Genomic DNA, 16851 nt, shown 5'->3' on the forward strand with positions numbered 1-16851 from the left:
ACACAACCATGGCAACCAACAGCATTTCGACTATGCACTAGGACAACACAGCCCTCTAGGGCCTTCCTCTGAGGGCACTAAGAAACTCCACTGAAAGCTGAAATGAACAGATTTCCTCTTGAAAAGGACCTTTGACTGATACTACTCAGCTTGTGTTAACCATCTGCAGCATACAAGGTGTAGGATTAACACCCAAGCAAAACAAACATCTACAAGCATCTACAAATTAGCACTTTTGAGATGGATTTTACTTAGAAGTGATTTTTTTTCACTGCTTTCCTAACTCAAATACCCTCTCCTGCTTGTACAATCATACAAAACGTAAAAAATCTCATATATCAGGATTAGACCTTTGCAAGTATTTCAGTTCCAACACAAGGAACAGACCAACATCAAAGAGCACGTTGTGTTTATGAACACACTCTGCTCCACTTGCCAAATTTGTTCCTTTCATGTTCTGAGTGTTTGATAATCCTTTAAAACGGTATTCCTCTGCCTTTCTCTCTGGGGGAAAAAATAAATAAATAAATAAATTATGACAGATTATCATTTTTTACTATGAAGTTCCAGCTCTTCCCTACCAAAAAAAAAGTTACATTGGTTATTCTCAACATCAAAGATACTATATGTCTAGGCTGTCATTCCAACCCATTTTCCCACTGAAGAGCTTCTCACTGAAAGCACATCATTATGATTACTTATTATGTTTATGATTTATGATTACTGGTGCCTGTAGGTTCTTGTTTCATATCCATTGTGACTACTGAATTCAAATCTGAAAGTCCTCAGAAACAGCGTGCAATGTCACTTTATTAGTCTGTTCAATAAAAATAAAAAAAATAAAAACAATAAAATAAGAAGAGATTTAATAGATGGTTAATAGTTTTCAGGTCTATGCACTAGAGCTTTCTATACCCAAGATTCAGCACAAAGTATAAAGGCATTCTTTTATCTAAAAGTATAGTTTGTGTGTGTGTGCTTGAACAGGGAAAATAGAGGTGTTACAGGCACACAAATTTGAGTTTGCTGCTGCAGTCTCCAGCTACTTTTGACACAGGGAAAAAGCACAGTCAAACATTAGTTATACGTATGGCAAACTGAAAAATAATTCTTTACCAAAAACTGTTGATCACTACTTGCCATGGGACTTCACAGCAAACCTGAAGGTCAGGAGACCTGAGATATTTCAGACCAAAGAAAAGAGATGGATTCCAAAGCTAAGGACATTTTTTTACAAGACATTTTCTCCCATACGTTAGATTTTATATGAAAGATAATTTGAACATCAGTTCCTTGGCTGGTTTCAGCTGTAACCAAAAGGCAAAAGCTAAGGAAGATTCCTCTTGGAGAGCAGATGTCTGCTACTCAGAGAGTGCTTTACTTCAGCCCCAAAACTTTACTTCAGCCCTATTCAGGAATTAATAGGAAGCCAACACAATTCTTGCAGTTGTGCTGTAGCTTGCTTCCAGCAGGAAACACTGCTAACCATGCAGATGGCTGTTATCTGTACCAGTTTGGGTAACTAAGGGGATTCAAGGCTCAGCACTCCATGGAGCACGCTGCAGCCACTCGCTGCTGGGTGGGAGGCATGGATGACAGGAGCAAACTCATATTCAGATAAAACAACTGTGTTCTCCAGACCAGAGAAAATTTTAAATACATTTCTTAGTCACTGCTAGTTTTCCCTCAGCAACACTCCCAGACTGATAGGCACCCAGAATAAAAAGAGATTTTTGCCATATCCTCTGGCTCCTTTCCATTCACTTGGCCTCAGTCTTATCTGGACAAAACTTCAAGTAGCTGGTTTCATCTGGGTCCAAGCCTCCATACCATTGCCTACAAACTGAACTAGTTGGTAGCTTAATTTATTGTGCTATAACAAATAGCAAATCTGGAGCTCCGGTGCCCACAAGAGCCATATGCCCATATCATAACTTTCTCCTTTTAGGGTTGCTTTTCCTGTCCCAATTTATACTTCCTGAGTTACAGTACATACATTTACATGGTTAATGTTCAGATTGCTGAGATTACACCACAGTGATGCATGCAATATAAATGCCTAGACAGATGGATGCAATATCACAGATTTCTGAAAGAAGGAGAACTTGCAAAACCAGAAGCTCACACTTCAAGAAACCTCATTTGCTAGCACAGGGGTCACTGAAAATAGATCTGAATGCTTAAAAAGCAGCTAAATAGTCTTAAATAAAGCACTGCTGACACAGGTATATACTCTTTCCTAGAAACAGGAAATCTGTTAAGCTGGCAGGAAATGATCTTCTAGAGAAACTCTGGATTTTATATATATATATATATATATATATATATATATATATATATATATATATATATATATATATTTAGGTTACGTTTTTATAAAGAATAAATGCCAATCTGTTCTGCAAAGAAAGTCTGTGGAAAAAGCCACTTTTCCAATTGCCTTAATCTTTAAATTAAAATGATGCTAAAAAGAGGTACTTTATTAATTAAGCCAGTATCTGTTCAGCAGCTTTGATGCTTCACACATAACTCATAGAATAGGGTATTTCCAAGAGGCAGCAGTGTAAGTTTAAATCACTACAGGGTAAACAATTTGGACTGACAACAGATGAGAGGTCTCTGGAAGAGAGTCTCTCTCCAATTACTAATAATACAGCTATAAGACAACAGGTGCTGGTCTGCTGAGCCCTCTTGATATTTTGATAAAACAAACTCTCCTCTCCTACCGAGAGAGAGAAAAAAAAGAAACTGGCACAGAGGGACAGAAGCAATGTCTGTCTGCTTTGATAATACTGCTGATGATAAAAGGAAAACTAAAATTGTCACTCACGACCACCTGCCTCTCCTGACCAGGGATACAGGTATCGTACAGCAATGCTATTATTTCTGTTTGGTAAAGTATGCTGTTCAATTCCTTTCTGGTTAAAGGAAATAAAAAATACTTTGCCAGTTTATTGATCTTTGGTAATTGGCAAGCTACTGTGGGCAAATATTAAAGGAGCTTTCTTGAAAAGACAGAGAGATCATAGTGAAGCAAGTGATAATTAGAAACTAAAGCTGGTAAAATTCAAAAAGTAATGCAGATATTATAGAAAATACACCTTTTCCCTGCCTTGCTGTGCTATATCATTTTTCCTACAGTTTGCTTCAAAGTCTCTCTTTGCCTTTCATCTTATACATCTTTCAGCACTGTTGTTATGCAAGATGGGGAATCATTCATTTTAATGTGATACTAAGCATATTACCACAAAAACAGAGAGAGGATACCATTTTACTGATTACCTAATTAAAAAACTCTACAATATATATTCTTCACAGCCCTATGCTGCACACAAAAGATTTAATGCTGAATCTGAAAAGCCACATGTAATAAAAGCAAAGAATTTTTAAATGCTTCTGATTTTACCTTTTTTTTTTTTTCTTTTTTTCTCTTGTTACAAAAGCAACAGCAATCACTCTCTTTAACTGCTAATAAAAGCAATTTAACGACAGGTAAATTTGCTGGTTTGTAGCTTCTTTGAACACACACCGCACTCACGAAAGGAAAGTAACTTTAGCTAGAAAAGAGATCCTCACAGCACTATGGTGAATAATTCATCATTGCATTTTTCTTTTCATCTCATTTTGTGCCAGTAACGTACACAACTGAAAATATTGTAAAAGCTAAAAACAACCACAGACAAGGACTTCCAGCAGCAAAACACAAATAAAACTAGCAGGCAGGTTCCCCCAGCTCATATAATAACAGCTTTAGCTCGACAGAACCCACATCACTCACCGAGGGCAGAATTCACTTGAACAAAAGCAGAGCCCAGTCACCAAATGCAGCTTCGCAGGACTCTTAATGCGAGATGCTCCTGTCTGCTGTTCAGTTCACACTTGCCTTTATAACTAAGCCAACCAACAACATTCAGTTGCTGAACCTGATGAATTATAAAACGGTAGCTCCCAGACTCTCATATTTTACATCACAGGGGGTGGTCATCCAGCATACACACTGCCTGTGTACATATATTCTGCTATAACTCATCCTGATAAACACATCAGTGCTGGCAGCAGTGACAGTAATTGGTGCTCAGGATGTACAAGCACAAACCAATAGAGCACACTCCCACCTTCTGCTCTGTGCAACATCTCTACCTGTCAATCACTGCACCTTGTTAAGGTGGAATGATCAACTGCACTTCAGGGGAGAATCTAAACTCAGAGGAGAAACCATCTACTAGAAATAGCTTCTTCACGTAAACCTTTCTTAATACATCCTCAGTCTCTTCTAGATACAGTTTTTGTGTTCGTGTTTTGTTGCTTTTTAATCTTCAGAAAATTATCCCTTCTTAAAGACACAGTTCTTGTTTAGTGACTAACACATGGTTCACAACTTCCACTATCATGAATGGATATTACTGAGGTGAATTCTGTGGAATTTAACAAGAATAACCTAACAACAGTGCTCCAGCAACAATGACTATTAAAAGCAATATACCTATTAGTTAAAATTAGGTATATATTTTTAAAGACTCTTATAAAATGTCGGTAGGTTTTAAGTACATCCTTAAAGTTAAAAATATGTATTTATAATGTTCTTTACTTCTCTAATGCCTATTTTCCATATTCTTGCATTGTTTTAAAGCAAATCTACACATAAAAAATAACAGAATCAAACAGCTAAAGCTCAGATACATTGATATAATTAATTAAACTAAACAACTTGAAATAGGATTAATTACAGCAATGGCAATCACAGTTGCTGCACATGATAGAATCTAACTCTCACAATTAGCCCCCAACAAGTAAAACTTGTTATTGTATTGGTCATACACAGACAAGGATCAGTCACAGAAAAGTTTACTGTAAGGAAAGTCTTTTTTAATCAAGTAAAAAATGTTTATTCAGAGGAATATCCAGTGATCTTGTCCACACTTTACATGACCTCAAGACTATTTGTATGAATGTGGGGAGCGAATGAGAACACTTTATGATGATTTTCTGTTTCTATATCCCTGGTAATGACACTCAGAGGGCTCTACTTGGAGCCTGAACTTGCTCCAGCTCCTTTCTTTCCCCATGACTGTAAAATTCTCCCAACATTTGGCACCATGACGCGAGGTTGTGCTTTGGAAGGTGAGTGCTGTTGTGTGAGCGGCTGTGCACTTTCCGGATGCTCTTCCATGAACAACTGGGCTGAGGAATGCAAATGAAGCCTGAGCATGGCAGCCCGAGGCAGAAACCCAACCCTTGTCACCATCTGGAATGCCTGATGTGCGTCACAATGTGGGTACGGGGTGTTGCATTTCATGCATAGCAAAAGCAAGTCCTATATATATCCCATTTCTCCTGTCCTCAGCTGCTTGTTCCCCCCTCCTCATTTGTCTCTTTGTGTTTGGCACCTTCATTATTTGAGAAAAAAAAAAATAAAAAATCACTAGAGGCCAGAGGCACAAGCAACCTTACTTGCTTGAATTAAAAGCTGTACATAATTGGGTGGCAGAATATAGGGGAGACAGATCAGGACTTAATCAGAACAATGGTTTTCAAGTCTATAGCTTTATCAAAGGAAAGAGCAGCTGAGTTTCAATAACTGGATTCTCCAGTGATGCTGGCTGGGCATAATCCAAAATGGCCAGAAAAAAAATCTAAGTGACAGACACTGGCTCAGTGAGAAGTAGCAAAAAGAACTGTGCCACTGAATTTGGCTTTACACAGACAAATTCTATTCTCACAGATTTATGTGTTACTTGCAAATTATGGAGGTTCACTACAATGGCCAAAGCACAAGAATTTGTTGTCTTGTGTACTAATCACGGTTTTCTGACTTATTTTTCAGGTTTTATACTACTATGAATTCTGCCAAAATGCCCCTAAATGGCATTTTTCTTTTTGTATTACCGTAACTATTCAGGTTTGAAGAGGCTTACCACAAATCTATGTAAACATGACAGTGATTTGGTGCAGCATGGTGAAGATGTAGCCAGTGTTTGATTGAATCTTCTTGACCAATATAGCATTCATTCTAAAATTCAGTTTACATTTATTGAATTACAGGTTTGTAAAACTGACCAATATCACAGCAATGTATCACTACAATATTTCATAGCTGTGTATAGGTGGCATGCATAAGCCACAGTCTGTGGTATTACACAAGAGTCATAATTCCAAGAAATATTGCTACCTCATTTCACACTTACTTTCAATTTTTATTTAGCTACCTTGGCTTCCATGTTATTTTCCATGGGAAATATTTCATACCTGCCAATTCCATAATATTCAGCAGTGTAGTGCTCTATCAAAAATAAGCCATATATAGCCTGCTGCCTTCTTAGTGAATGGATACGCTCATTTAACAACCTGTGTTTTCCAGGCTATGTTCATGGCTCACATTCTAGTGCAGAAGGTGAGATTTGAAATTTGAACTTTCTCACTTCACTGACAGGTGTGTGAGAATCCCATATGGCTGCCATATTTATGTGTACCTACATAAATGTTTAGTTTGTATTTTTAAGGCATTTGTAACGCACACATTTGGTATTTACTTTGAGGTTCTTTGCTTCAATCTGCAAGCTATAAATGATTAAGAAATGAAAAAAAAAAAAGCATCCCCATTTGATGCCAAAACATGATTTCTGTCTTATATCATCATGTGGTATAATATTGACTACACCTCATAGAGATCCATTTTGCTAGCTAAAAAGAGCACAAAGATCACTGGGGAAAAGCCAAGGCATTCAGCTAGAATAACAAGTTACCTTCTCAAGTCAAGAAGCAGCTAAGGAAAACTCAAATAAAGAGTAAATACAGGAAGGTTTGATACTAGTAAGATCACGAATTAGCTAGTACAGTTAGCACATATCCCAGTGAGGCAAAACCACACCTCCAGGATGTCCACAGAGTGGACCCACAGTTCCAGGTGAATAAATGTCAACCACCAGAGACAATTTCTAGACTATCCCAGATGGTCCGGATCAGTAGATTGGTCAGTAATTCTCACCATGTGGCTTAAGAAGCCATCATGCAAACTAAGGATGTATTTATTTAGTACCTTGCATTTAGCAATTAAGCTCTTCAGTCCCTTTAGTGATTTTTTTTTCCCAGATTTAAACTGCTAAAGCAAATGCTCTTTCATCCAATAGCCTGTTGATGATACTGTCAGAGAGCATCACTAAAGCAATAAACCCAGAAGGATTTAAAAAAGGACAGCATTTATCAGACCATAGCATCCAGAAGAACAGTAATAAGAAGAAACATAAACTTTCTAACAATCAGATCTAGTAAAGCTTTGTTTCCCACAGATGTTTCTCCTTTGATCTCAGACCCCACCCATTGCCTTGCCTCAATCTGAAGCATTTCACATCACACCAACTTCTCCTGGGCCCCTTATAAGACAAAGCCCAGGACTTGGGTGGCTCCAGGTCACTAACCAGTTTGTTGCCCACTTTCTTCCCAGAGAAAGCACTAAATTACAGCTCCCTCCCTAACCCCACTCCAAGTTGCCAGGAAATCTATAAGACCTCAACTAATTCTGAGACCTCCCTTTTCCCAAATCAAAACCAGCTGAGCATATTTGTCTTTTATTACATTTGGTAAAAGTAACCACTGGTTACACAATTCAGCACCTATATTCTCTGAGAGGCAGTTGGGTTAAATGGCATTTTTGTATTCTTTGAGTACAGAAATCTCTCAGACTTGATTCCAGCAAAGACCACTGAGGATTTATGAATTTCACAAGCTCCTCCACCATAAGTAGTCTGAATACAGTGAGAATTTGTCCTTTTAGTTTTACCTGTATGGTAAAAAAGTACCACCCATTGAGTCAGATAGATTTCATTGCTGTAACCTACATACATCATTCATTGTAAAATAAACAGCAGTGACAATGTAAATGAATTTAATTGTCACAGCAAGGTGAAGGAGAAATTCATTTCCTCTCAATGTAGCACACTTGTAATTCCATTTAAGAACAGTTTTTAAATAGAGTTTGAGTTTCTAAGATTAATCCTTGTGAGGACAAATGAATAAAACTCTATGTTTAGATTAATTAACAAATTAGCTTGCACAGGGCTTTGAAGATGTAAAGGACTGTACAAGTGCTATTTCTATAATAATGTTTTTCTAAATTACAATACTTTTCTTCTTCAAGTGACATCTTTTTTTCTGCAAGTGCTGTGTGCAAGCTCAAGTCTTCTTTCTGGAAAAAAAAAAAAGGGAAAAAAAAAGGAAAGAAAAAGAGAAAATGAAAAAAAAAAAAAAAAAAGGAAAAAGGGAATTAAAGAGGATATGCAGCTAGGTCTGAATGAAGAGACACCCAAGAGAGCAATTCCTGTCAACCAAGGGCAATGAAAAGAACTTGCTTTGCTAGTTAGGAAGGCTGAACACTCTTAATGTTGGCTTCATAGTCTCCAGAATATGAATGATCTTATCAGAAATAAAGAATTCTAAAGGAAGGCAGGCCAGATGGCAATTTCCTGAGAACCTCTGGAGAGGCTGCCTGGATTTGATTTGAAAAGTCTTTTAAAGCACCCCATGAACCTGGAATACTACGGCAGCCCATTTAAAAGCCAGTGGATTTCCCAGTCTGACACCTCATACAAATGCTGCTTTTCTGTGTGGCTTAGATTACTTCATCTGGTTAAAATAACCAAGAAACTTGGATGCTATGGTTCAGCATCCAGATTTTTTTATTTTTTTTTTTATTTTTTCCCTCTGGACTATCATTTTCCCTTTAACTACAAGTTTCCCACTCTTTTATTTCTGCTGTTTCATTTTAAAAGAGTTACAGTGTCTACAGGTTACTAACTCCAAGAGCTGGAAGAAGAGCTCAAGATCCGCTTTCTATTAGGCAAAACATTAAATTCAGTAACAAACCAGACAAGCATCTTTCACACAAACAGAAGGTCTCACATTCAACTCCTTATAAGCCTGGTGTGGGGAGAAAATGAGTTAACAGCTATGGATGGCAAAGAATGGTGGAGCAACATGTAGATCCTCCTGCAATTCGCAGTCTGAGTGCGTGCACTCTGTGGTGGGAGGAGTAGGTGGCTGATTTGGGGAAGAAGCAAAGCACAGGAATGATACACTTGACTCCTCTGAGGATGGTGACGAAAATCTGTCGGCTTGGCATAGTTCTTCATGTTACCTACAGCAATTACTGACGCATGGAGAAAGTAGCAGCTCTACAGACATCACGGTAAGAGGCACGGTATGTGCAGTGGAGAGAGCAGAACAACTTTATTGAAGAAGACTATGGCAGTGCTGCAAAGGAACTGTCTAGGCTATCAAGGAAGATGGACAACTGAAGAGCACACAGAACAGTCTTCTTTAGAAAACTGTAAAATTTATGCCTGTGTTTGTGGTAGATCACAAAAAAAAAGACAAGTGGCATAGCCTGAGAATGCCTTCTGCACTGGCTATGACAATGAACTAGCAGAGGAATCAGTACACACATACTTTTAGATTAAGTTTTCCCCTCCTACAGATTTCTTTCAGGAAAGAAGATACGAAGCCTGGATGACTAACTACAATGCAGATGGCAAAGCAATATAGAGATACCCATGCTAGCTCCAAATGAACCAGCTTAGATGACACCAACAGTAAATTTAACCTACTCATTTTGAACTCCATGGTTATCCTGTTCATGGAGCATGAACATTTTAAGCAGTCTGTGATGCAGTCAAGCCAAGAAAGGACAGCAGGTGATACTCAGGGTAGGTCTGTGCCAGCCATTCTTGCAAAATTTACTTCTGCAGTTTTCTTGCCATTACTTGCAAAGATGCCAAGGATGTAGTACCTCCCAGCAAGGAAGAATATACGCAACTGCAGAAGCATCAAAATGAAGAATTGTTCTGAAAAGAAAGGAAGAAATAACTGCTCTATTGGGATATGGCAAGCCTTCCTTCAGCTCAGCAGGAACCATTTGTAGTCTTTCATGTTTTCTAAGACTGCTGAAACTGCAGAATTAACTGTCTTGGCTTGAAATCAGGTCAAATAATTCAGCTCTCACCAGAAGCCCTTTTTGTTAATTATGGGCAAGGACAACCTGGTGAATCTGCTTTAAGATGACTTTCATGTATTCCCATGTTTTCTGGACACTTGAAGGCATGAATGGCAAAGATACTCCATCTACAGGGCAGTAGTTACTGTGAACAAGGAAATGTCCATCACCCCATCACATGTGCGGTTTTTACCTGGCAAACAACTTCTACGGAGTTGAGCATTTCAGGACAAGCTACCATTTTGTCAGGACTGTATCTGATGGGACCCAGGAATCAGGACACCAATTAGATGCTCTGTTCTTGAACTACTTATAGCTCAAGGATTAATTAGGAGTGGAAAATGCTCTAAGAACTTTAAATGAAGAACTGAAGAATTAAAGGAGGTGAAATATAAATACTTACTCTTGTTCTCACTGCAGCATCAGAGTTAAACATACCCAAATAACTCAGACTACATAGGTACAACAAGAACATTTGATTAGTATTTCTTAAATGATATAATGGGATTTATCAGACAATAATGAAGAACTGAACAGAGAGATTGTACATGTTGAATCTGAGAATATGCAGTTCTAAGCACTTAAATTTGTAGCTTCCTACTCATTTGCCCTGACCAGCTTTCAGCATGATGCCTGAACTAGAAAAAAATCATATGAAAAATACAGGCCAAAAAGAAAGTAAGAGCAGCATTGGTGAGGGGAAGTTATTTGCCATTTCCATGTGCTTAAATCTCCATTGGCTTTTTTAGGAGAGAGCCTTGGAAAAACAAAGAAGGAGCAAAAGGCAGTAGACAAAAACCTGGGAGATTTACTGAAGGAGTTTCCATCCTGCATGTCTTGGGACAGATTCTGCTTCTGTGACTCAGTTTCTCTGCTCAGCGCTACTTCATGCAGGTACTGTGAAGAAAAACTAAAAATCATATTTCATATGTTCAATATTTGACATATTTCAATGTTAATGCTGCAGGACACTTAAGTACCTTTGAAGCAAATTGTCTTGCAGGATTTGGAGAGCTCCAAACAATGATTTTATTGAGTCTTTTTAGAAACACAGAGTCATAGAATTATCTAGGTTGGAAACGGCCTTCAAGATCACCAAGTCCAACCTCCAACCTGACCTACCGAGTCTCATCACTAAGCCATGAACCTCAGTGCCATGTTTCTTAAATAACTCCAGGGATGGGGGCTCTACCACTTCCCTGGGTATCCCATTCTATTGCTTGACCATGAAGAAATTCTTCATAATGTCCACACTAAACCTCCCCCAGTGCAATTTGAGACCAATTACTCATGTCCTATCACTTGGCACCTAAGAAAAGAGATCATCACTGTCCTCACTGCATCCTCCTTTCAGGTAGTTGAAAACAATGAGGTCTGTTATAAAGTAATCAAAAAATATGTACCTGAAGGTACTATCAAAGTTGTGGGCATGCAAAAGTTAATTAGATTATATCAGAAAGTAATGAGGAAAAAACAATCTTTCTTACCACTAAATTTCATTGCTTTTGTTCCCAGTAAGCATCTCTTTCAACTACTGTACTTCAGTTTGTACCAAGTGATATAACAAGGTCTTTTTGGGGAATGGAAATGCAAATCCTGTGTGTGAATACACTACCTACAACACATCCTAATAAAAAAGAAGAATCTGGTAAATAAACTTTTTCTGAGTCTGACTGACCTGCAGAACTGAACAAATAATTTGCAATGAATATATGGTTTCTCCTCTACATTAGGTTTGTTTCTGTGCTTTTTTTTTTTTCTCCTGTTTTCTTTATGTGTGTTTTTTGTTGTTATCACAAATTAATAATCACACACTACTTAGTAGATGCTCCCTTCCTATAGATGATTTATGAACATTACGCAGTTAGTATTTGCAGTATGAGTTTTGCATAATCATATACTATTTCTTTGTCTCCTGCCAGGTGAGGTGTAAATATTAGCACTGCATATCTTGGAAAAATATTCACATACAGTACATTAATTATAAAATATCGCTACTACAAAGTTCATCTAGAGTTTGGATGGAAATTAAATGCAAGTGATCATAAAAACAGATGAATCATTTAATTATATATGCATGTTTCTTGTAAAGTTTTTGAGGTATGTCTTTGGCTTTTCTTAGAAACCTAAGATGAATGTAAAATTATAATCAACATTTTTATTCCTGTAAGATAATTCCCATACCAATACTACACAGAATAATGAACTTTTGCCTTGCTTGGTTTACAGTTAATTGATTTTCAAATAAGCATCTGGATTTAAGCTACAAACTTGTTGACTTAAGAAGACTTGGGGAAAGTTAGGGCAAATCAATTAAATGTAATGAAATAAATGTATATAAAAGTTAAAGCATGTTAATATTCATATATTCTTGAAGGTAACTTTAGGATCTTCCTCTGAATGAAACTACCACAAATAAAGGCCTCTTTTTTTTTTTTTTTTCCTGTAATGATTAAATTCTTTTGGGAGCTTAATATGCATTAATTTAACACAATACTCCCTTCAAACAATTGATTTTCTTGAAGTTACTTCTTAGACCTGGGCAAGAAAGTTAATGACTTCCTGTGGGAAGGAAACCTCAACTAGCATTAGTCTGGATGCTGTAGCCAGAAATTGGTTTTGACTTTTCTAGGAAAAAAAAAAAAAGAAAGAAAAGAAGAAAAAATAAAGAAAAGAAAAAACACCCTCTTTTTTCTTCCTATGTAATAGAAAGAAAAGAGACAAAAACACACAGTTTATATTCAATTCAGTAAAATCTAGGTGTATACATATAAAGAAAAGTGACAGAGGGCCAAGCTGTGGAAAAACAGATTAGTTCTTAATATGGTACTGAAGAAGTGAAATGCCATCATATAGGAAATAATCACTGATGACAGCATTGACACCCCTGCTTTACAGTTTAGAGAATACCATTTTGCCATTTTGAAAAGCTCATTTTTTTCTTTGAAGTAATGATACTTTGAGTGTCCTGTATTAACTTACACTGATGAATTTTTTGATCTATGTGATAAATATTATGGCTGCTGAAGTCTACAGAATGTTTCACATTGCTTTCTATATTTGAGGACTCACCAATCACAGCTGAGACACAACCTGCTATGTGAAGGCATGTCCTGTATGTACTGAACGTTACTAGTATTAGGATAATTTTATGCTCTGCTTGGTAAATCCATGTGAAACTTCAAGAAAGACTCATGGATCTTATCTTTTCAAAGGTAGTTCATCTCTGCAGCTTCTCACCAATATATGAAATAAGAAAAATGACAGAATTATTCTACTTACAGTTTTTCCAATTCTCTATTTCCAGAGATCTTTGAATCTAACCATAACGTATTAATGAATATTTTGTATTTTGATATTTTTTTTAAAATACTTTTTCAGACAAGTTTTCCCTGCAGGGCTAGGAAATCAAGTTAGACAGAAAGTTAATTTCCCACAATTTTGGTATTTTGGAAACTTTCTTAATAATCAAACTTCTATACTTGAAAAAATCACAGCAAAAGACCAGATAGTATGTGGTGTGCACATCCAGCCTAGGGACAGACCCCAAGCACTGCTCAGTGAGGAGGAGGAAAGAGTAAGCTGCAAGGAGAAGGAGCTGCAAGGAACCAGAAACCCAGCTGGGCTTCTCTGGTACTTTGGCAAAATAATATCCTACCAAAATGTATCCTACCAAAACACTTTTCCTTTTAATACTTATATGAAGGACAAGTAGATTAGGCAGATTAATGGGAATATAAGAGGTGCTCAGTGTCTACTAATACACAGTAGTGTCATCAAATAAATAATCATTATTAGAAAATTTAGGATTTTCTATGCAAAGGAAACTATACCCTCAATGACTGCCCCATGAGTTAAATGTCCAAACACATTAAAGTATCTGGGTCTAAGACATTGTGCTATTGATAGTTCCTAAATCAATGTTTTATGGAATAAGGTATTTCTTTGTTGTGCTTTTTCTTTTTTTTTTTTTTTTTTTTGTTTTCTCTGCAACATGCCATCAGTGCCTGTTGATAATATCCAGATGCAGCACTGTCAGTGAACAGTTTCTCCTTTTACATGACAAGCATCCTTTCCAAGAACATTAAATATTTTTAATGAAGTATATGTGACAAATAAAATCCCGTAGCTGGTCTTTCACCATGTCTATTTTGCTCATTTAGTCATGATTATACTGTTTTAGCATAAAAATGCTACTGCAAGAGAAAACTAAAATAAATATCTTACAAATAAATTCTCCTCAGCCAGAAGTAGCATTTAGGGCTTTAGAACAGGAAGAGGAAAACTCATCATGGTTCCTCCGCTATTTTAGTCATGACACTTACACAAATCCCAACCATCTTGGCAAACACAAACCACCCATTACAGTCAGTTATCACATGTATCAAAAAGGAAGACAATTAACAGGCAATCTATTTCAACATATTTCGGGCAAGATTTCTGCACCCCCCTACCCCACCGCCCTTCATATTTTCCTTTGCTGGCAGCAACCAAACTAGGAAGAACTGTAGGAAACCAAACTGTAGGAAGAACTCTTCCTGTAGAAAACATGGTGGTTATCTGGTTGCTCTGCTGCTCAATGCAACTCCCTAGCCAAGGCTAGCTACAACCCTCTTCTGACTCCAGTAATTGTTTTTTTCTGAGGTGCTCTATTCAGAGCAAGAGGTACTTTGATATGTCTTTAAAAGCACATTTTCAGATTCAAGTCTCGGCTTCCTTCCCTTCCCTTCCCTTCCCTTCCCTTCCCTTCCCTTCCCTTCCCTTCCCTTCCCTTCCCTTCCCTTCCCTTCCCTTCCCTTCCCTTCCCTTCCCTTCCCTTCCCTTCCCTTCCCTTCCCTTCCCTTCCCTTCCCTTCCCTTCCCTTCCCTTCCCTTCCCTTCCCTTCCCTTCCCTTCCCTTCCCTTCCCTTCCCTTCCCTTCCCTTCCCTTCCCTTCCCTTCCCTTCCCTTCCCTTCCCTTCCCTTCCCTTCCCTTCCCTTCCCTTCCCTTCCCTTCCCTTCCCTTCCCTTCCCTTCCCTTCCCTTCCCTTCCCTTCCCTTCCCTTCCCTTCCCTCCCTAGGAGAACATTGATTTAAATGTTTTCTGAAGAACTTTATTACCAGGCACTGTATGATTTAAAATATGAACCAATATTTCAACAACGGTTTTGCTAGAGCAGTTTTCTACCATAAGAAGGTTTATAATACTGGGAGATCACTTTTTCCCCATCCCTTGTATCTGTCTGTTTCGTACTTTTTTTCCATCCAAGTCTGCTTCTCTACCCCAGAAAAGGGATACCCACACTTTAGGAGAGGCACCACAAAACAGTGATGCTGATCTGAGTATTCCATAACTGGAGGAGAGTAATTCACAGCAGTTAAGTGGACTTGATCTGTTTGCATGAGCAGATACAGAACTACTCACAGTCTGTGCTAAGTAGCAGTACAGGAACAATTAGAAAAGGTCCCTCATTTTCTAAGAACTGCTTTCAAAAATCTCATCAGTAATGGGAATAAAGGTGGATCTTAGGTCAAAAAGGGCTCTTTGTTCCTTCTGCTTTGTTCATCTGGCTTTATCTCCCCATAGCTCATGAAACTGATTGATAGCATATATTAAAAATTGTAATAATGACATGCATTAATTAAAAATTAAAAGGCTATGTAGATTTATGCAAATTATCACATTGTGCAGCATTCAATCAATAATAAATAGGCAAATTAGGGGTGACCCTCAAGTGCCTGGCATGCTGCCAGTTCAAGAGCTGCAAAGACTGCATGGTGCCAACAGGTTGTGTAGCTCACAGCAGCATCTATCTGCCTGGAGATCTGAACCTGAGCATTCATTCCTGGTACTCCGACATTCTGGCTGCAGGGAGAAAATGTACTTAAAAAAAATATCTTTATACCACATGTTCACATTCTGCACTTCTTGAAGCATTAATCATACAATGATAGCCTTTGGCTTCCAGTCAGCTTTACTTTCACACTCACATGTGCTTGTAGAATGCTGCAAACACTACCAGGGATGGCTTATCCCCAGTGTAACAGGACTCTGAGCTGGCTAGAGGTGTGAGGTAGATCTGAAAGTCTTTTGGACTCAGAAGATGGAGGTTTTCTTTGAATGACAACAACAACGCTGAAGTTTTTAATTAGAGGGTTGGATTTATAATTAGTAACTCAGATGCTTCCAAGATGGTTCTCAGGCCCCAAGGCAGACAGCCTGGAGAGCCTCACATCCCTGTCACTAAATTCTCCTACTGTGCCAAAGCTTACCTGGCCCCTGGGACTGGTCCAGCACCTGGGCTGGCTCCCAGACCATGCCCTGCCATGTACTCATGGCCCTGGCTAAACCATGTCAGGGACCCTGCTAACAGTTTAACAGGAAAGGCAATCACATTCCAGTTTGGCGCTATTGCCAAACCTTGTTTACTAGCATACATGCAACCAAAGTGACTACTTTTAATGGAACAGGAATTATGCCGCTCTTATGCACAGATTTTCTCTGGCCCATCATGGCCTTGTATGAGGTGAGGCTCCTCACTTTAACCCCTGTTGCTTCTAACGCAGTGACTTTCTAAGAAACAGCAGACAACACACCAACATTCCTGTCCTTCCTCCCTAATCTTCTCTGAAAACACTTGGAGCCTCTGCACAGGCTGCAGATTCCCATCTTCTTTTTGTGATTCTTTCCCTTTTCAAACCTTGAAGTTTCTCCCAGCTTTTAGTATCTTCAGTTCTCCATCATACAGGAGTTCCTCCACCTCACCCCAGGGGCTCCATCTGGTTTGGACTTAAATGAACTAAAGATGATTATGAACAACCAAGTAAAAACCCAAACATTGTCTGTCACATCCAGAATTAATTTTAGGCCTTTTTAAAATGTCAGGA

General features: G+C 38.2%; 1 protein-coding gene and 1 long non-coding RNA gene across 34 annotated transcripts in view; one reads left to right on the forward strand and one right to left on the reverse strand.

Annotated features, from left to right (window-relative positions):
- DLG2 (discs large MAGUK scaffold protein 2) overlaps positions 1-16851 on the reverse strand; it is a 1027768-nt gene that overhangs the window by 125652 nt on the left and 885265 nt on the right. The window contains exon 1 of one of the 33 annotated variants that reach the window (XM_068663341.1): positions 3779-4103. The exons of the other annotated variants lie outside the window; for them this stretch is intronic. The gene's annotated coding sequence lies outside the window, so the exon portion shown is untranslated. Of the gene's footprint in view, positions 1-3778; positions 4104-16851 lie in introns of those variants that run through there. 33 annotated transcript variants of the gene reach the window in all.
- The window catches only part of LOC137846674 (uncharacterized), a 29451-nt gene continuing 15087 nt past the window's right edge, over positions 2488-16851 (forward strand). Inside the window, exons 1-2 of the long non-coding RNA XR_011090606.1 lie at positions 2488-2861; positions 10735-10879. This is a non-coding gene — a long non-coding RNA (uncharacterized lncRNA). The remainder of the gene's footprint in view (positions 2862-10734; positions 10880-16851) is intronic.

This window comes from Anas acuta, chromosome 1, assembly GCF_963932015.1.
Source record: "Anas acuta chromosome 1, bAnaAcu1.1, whole genome shotgun sequence".
In the NCBI taxonomy this organism is placed as follows: Eukaryota; Metazoa; Chordata; class Aves; order Anseriformes; family Anatidae; genus Anas; species Anas acuta.